The sequence below is a fragment of the Sciurus carolinensis genome, chromosome X, assembly GCF_902686445.1.
Source record: "Sciurus carolinensis chromosome X, mSciCar1.2, whole genome shotgun sequence".
In the NCBI taxonomy this organism is placed as follows: Eukaryota; Metazoa; Chordata; class Mammalia; order Rodentia; family Sciuridae; genus Sciurus; species Sciurus carolinensis.
Genome location: NC_062232.1, coordinates 56,531,074 through 56,536,135, shown reverse-complemented (window position 1 = coordinate 56,536,135; position 5,062 = coordinate 56,531,074). Strand labels below are relative to the sequence as shown.

General features: G+C 35.9%; 1 pseudogene; it reads left to right on the top strand.

Moving 5' to 3' along the window:
- On the top strand, positions 1-709 carry LOC124971496 (coenzyme Q-binding protein COQ10 homolog B, mitochondrial-like; annotated as a pseudogene).
- Positions 710-5,062: the final 4,353 nt, after the last annotated feature.

The window sequence follows — 5,062 nt, the reverse complement described above, 5'->3', positions numbered from 1 at the left end:
ATGATCTTGGCAGCTTGCACCGGTCAGAATGCCCTGATGAGGGTGGTCGCCGTTCTGGGTTGGTGACAGCGGCCAAAGTCCCGGCGCAAGGATCTGTGGGGAATGTCAGATATTTAACTTCCTGTGATATACTGATAAGCAGAACTCTTCCACTACAAAACTCAGTTTCGCCTAAGGAGATATATTCAAGAACTTTCTTCAAAATTGCTTCACCCTTAATAAACAAAAGGATATTCGGAGGGAAGAATTATAGGATATTCAATGCAGGAAATGTATGATGTAGTATCAGAAATGGAGGATTACAAGGATTTCATTCCTTGGTGCAAAAAATCAGATGTAATATCAAAGAGATCTGGATATTGTAAAACACGATTAGAGATTGAATTTCCACCTGTGCTGGAGCAATATACATCAGTAGTAACCTTGGTGAAACCACATTTGGTAAAGGCATCCTGTACTGATGGGAGACTTTTCAATCATTTGGAGACCATTTGGCGTTTTAGCCCAGGCCTTCCTGGCTACCCAAGAACTTGTACCTTGTATTTTCCAATTTCTCTTGGATTCGGCTCACTTCTACACTCGCAGCTTGCTACACTGTTTTTCAATGAAGTTATAAAACAGGTGGTTTGAAAGAAGAGCATGTAAGCTGTATGGTCCAGAAACAAGTATACCTCAAGAATTAATGCTTCATGCAGTTCATCACACATAAAGGAAAAAAAAAAAAAAAGAACTGGCATCACCTACTTTTAATTTTAGTTCACTTTTAGGAAGTGTTTTCATGATTTATTTTCAGAAATCAGAAAGCATTTGTTAAACCCAACCTTGATTATTAACCTGCTCCATTGAAAATTTGCACATAGAATATGAACTCATTTGTACATAGAATTATTTCTTCAATCAAGTATAATTCAAAGTAATGTGTACTTCAATAGGTTCTACTTTTATAATAATGGGATATCATCACTATCACCAGAATGTTGGCATTACTCTTCTGTGTAGAAGTTGAAACTGTAAATTTAATTTTGTTAATTATCACCTTACCTAAAAGAGGTTAGTTGAGATACTCCCTCAGTGGAGCACCTCTGTATATATTAATCATATCATGTTTAAGTTAATACATTCAGAGTATTTGTAACTTATTGCTAGAGTGCCTGCCATGTGGTCTAGAATATTTGAGTAATCATCATACATTTAAAGTAAAACCTTTGACTTAAAAATTCTGTTAATGAAGGTTCCCACTTCACTTTTGGCACTTTTGGTATTTTTAAATTGTTCTTGTGGGTAGTTGTAGAGGTCTTTAGCCCCCTTGCTCTTCTCGACCAGCAACAAGGGAAGGGGACACTCCCCAACAAGGCCAGACCTGGAAAGGTAGGGCCTACTGACTGCCCACACCCAGCCCTCTGGGTGGAGGACAACCAGACTCCTCAGGAAGACCAGTCACAGCAGGAACTCATTTATTGAGGAAGTCATACAGCTTTTATGTAGGGTGGAGGCTAGGCGGGAACCAATCAGCTTAAAGGTCAGCAAGTGGGGGGTGGTTCATGTATGCAGAGTCCCATAGGACTATATGGCAAGCCTGAGCTGATCAGTTCCTGGAACTGTTGTTAACCAATCCCTGACAGTGGTCCGATTTATCGTCATTAACTATTGAAACCGGCCTTTGAGGCCTTGATCTTGCTCACTCGCCAGGGAGTAAGGAGTCAGCCTGAGTTAGTTAACGTGTCATTAGTCCCAACAGGTAGTAGTAGATAATTTACTGTTATAGTGAGGTTAGCACCCAGGTAAATACTGAGGGTGTTTGTTTGGTTTGGTGTTTTGTTTTGTTTTGTTTTTGGTGAGTGATCCAGAGCTTTATGATACTTTTCCAGTAGTGTGCAGCCTTCTCCCAAGTTCTCTGACTGCACTTTCAATAATGCTAATCACATGTCAAATTTTGTCTACTACGGTAAGCAACAGATGCAAATAAGTTGGTTGATATATTTCCAGCACTATGCATCCCTATTTTCTATTTATTTCATGTACTCACTTTCAGTAATATACTCCAAGCATTATTTTTTTAAATAAATCAATAAAAGGATTGAAGTAGTAATATAGTAAATTACTTAATAAAGTAATTTGTCTATTAAAAAAACTATAAGAGTGTAATTGAGGTAGGACTACTAATGACCCAGATCATTTAGAAATGAGTGTTTGGATAACCCTGTTAATTAAAGAACTACAACTGGCTTAAGTACTTGAAGAAGGCAATAGGAACATGGAATCAATAGAGGAAGAAGGTATAAATATCAACTACAAACACATGTCCAGGTACAGAAATGAAGACTAAAATTTCATGAGTATTTCCTTCTTATTTTGTTATGAACATATTTATGTAAGTGTATTTCTCTATCTAGCTACCAGTCAACATTTTGTTTTCTTTTCTTATTCCTTTATCAGGTAGCATAAGATGTATGTAATATAAGACTTTACTTCCTCTTCTGAAGGAGTTAGTGCATTTTTTGTTGTATGCAGGATAGTTGTATCATGTTAGGAGGAATTGTGACCTTATAATTATGTGATTTAGAGATCGAGTGTAATTTAAGGTGATCCATATGGGTGGCCAGATATTTGGTCAAACATTATTCTGTGTATTTTCCCCTCCATAACATGAATAGGCTTCATCTAATCAGTTGAGGGCTTAGATAGAATAAAAAGCCTGACCCTCATATGGGTAGGAGAGAATTTTTCTGGCCCGGCAGTCTTTAAACTAGGGCACTGAATTTTTCCTGAATTAGCTAAGTATTATTCCATTAGCTAGAAAAAATTCAAAATTCTCACTATTAAGGATGGTTAGCTGAAGGTTTTTGTGTGGATATTCCTTAATCAAGTAGAGATTTTTTATCATAAATATCTGTCAGATTTTGCAAAATGTGTTTTCTACATCTGTTGATATGATATGATTTTTCTTCTTTAGCCTGTTCATGTGACAGATTTTTGAATATTGAGCCACCCTTGTATATCTGAAATAAATCCCAATTGATCATAGAGTACAATTATTTTTATACCTTGTTAGATTTGACTTGCTAATATTTTGTTAAGGATATATACATCTATTGTTTATGAGAGAGATATTGGTCTATAGTTTTTTTGTTATGTCTTCTTTTGATATTAAGGTGATGCTGGCCTCATTTGAGTTAGAAAACATTTCATCGTCTTTCCTCATGTAGAAGGAATTATTGATAATTGGTAGTTTCTTCCTTAAATGTTTGGTAAACTTTAAGAGTGAGCAGTTCGTGGCCTGGAGTTTTTTTTTTTTTTTTTGGAAGGTTATTAATTGTTGATTCAATGTCTATAATAGATATGTGTCTATGCAGATTATTTATTTCACTTTGTGTGGGTTTTGGAAAATTGTTTCTTTCAAGGATTTGATCCATTTCACACAGGCTATCAAATTTGCAGGAATACCATCATTCATAATATTCCTTTATTATCATTTTGTTTTTCATTTGATCTGTAATGATATGCCCTTTTCATTCTGATATTAGTAATTTTTATCCTTTCTATTTTTCTTAGAAGCTAGACCAGAGGCTTGTTGATTTTATTCTTTTTTTTATTGTTTGTTCTATTTAGTCATACATGAAAGCAGAATTAATTCTGATTCATTGTACACAAATGGAGTACAAATTTTCATTTCTCTGATTGTACACAATGTATAGTCACACAATTCATGTAATCATACATTTATATAGGGTAATGATCTTTGTCTCAGTCCATCATTTTTCCTTCCCCCTTTCCCCTCCCCGCCCTTCAGTTCTCTCTTCACAATCCAAAGTTCCTCCATTCTTTCCTTACACCGCCCCCCCATTATGTATCAGCATCCATTTATCAGAGAAAACATTCGGCCTTTGGTTTTTTGGGATTGGCTTATCTTGTTTAGCATGATATTCTCCAACTCTATCCATTTACATGCAAATGCCATAATTTGATTCTTCTTCATGGTTGGGTAATATTCTATTGTGTATATATACCACAGCTTCTTTATCCATTCATCTATTGAAGGGCACCTAGGTTGGTCCCACAATCTAAATATTGTGAATTGAGGTGCTATAATGTGACTGTGTCACTGTAGTGTACTGATTTTAAGTCTTTTGAGTATAGGCCAAGGAGTGGAATAGCTGGGTCAACTGGTGGTTCCATTCCAATTTTTCTAAGGAATCTCCACAGCTTTCCAGAGCAGCTGTACCAATTTGCAATCCCACCAGCAATGTATGAGTGTGCCTTCTTTCCCACATTCATGCCAACACCTATTGTTGCTTGTATTCTTGATAATAGACATTCTAATTGGGTGAGATGAAATCTTAGGGTAGTTTTGATTTGCATTTCTTTAATTACTAGAGATTTTGAACATTTTTTCAAATATTTTTTGAACGATAATATATCTTCTGTGAAGTGTCTGCTAAGTTCTTTAGCCCATTTATTGATAGGGTTATTTGTATTTTTGGTGTTAAGGTTTTTGAGTTCTTTATAAATTCTGGAGATTAGTGCTCTTTATGAAGTGTGTGTGGTAAAGATTTTCTCCCATTCTGTAGGATCTCTCTTCACATTATTGTTTCCTTTGCTGAGAAAAAGCTTCATAGTTTGAATTCATCCCATTTATTGATTCTTGTTTTTATTGCTTGCAGTTTGGGAGTCTTATTAAGGAATTCTGGTCCTATGCCGACATGATAAAGATTCAGGCCTACTTTTTCTTCTACTTCTTGCAGTGTCTCTGGTCTAATTCCTAGGTCCTTGATCCATTTTGAGTTGAGTTTTGAGCAGAGTGAGAGATAGGGGTTCAATTTCATTGTGCTGCATATGGATTTCCAGTTTTCCCAGCACCATTTGTTGAACAGGCTATCTTTTCTCTATTGTATGTTTTTGGCACCTTTGTCTAGTATGGGTTTAGTATTTATGTGGGTTTGTCTCTGTGTCCTCTATTCTGTACCATTGGTCTATCTGCCTATTTTGGTGCCAATGCCATGCTGTTTTTGTTACTATTGCTCTGTAGTATAGTTTAAGGTGTGATATTGTGATACCTCCTGCT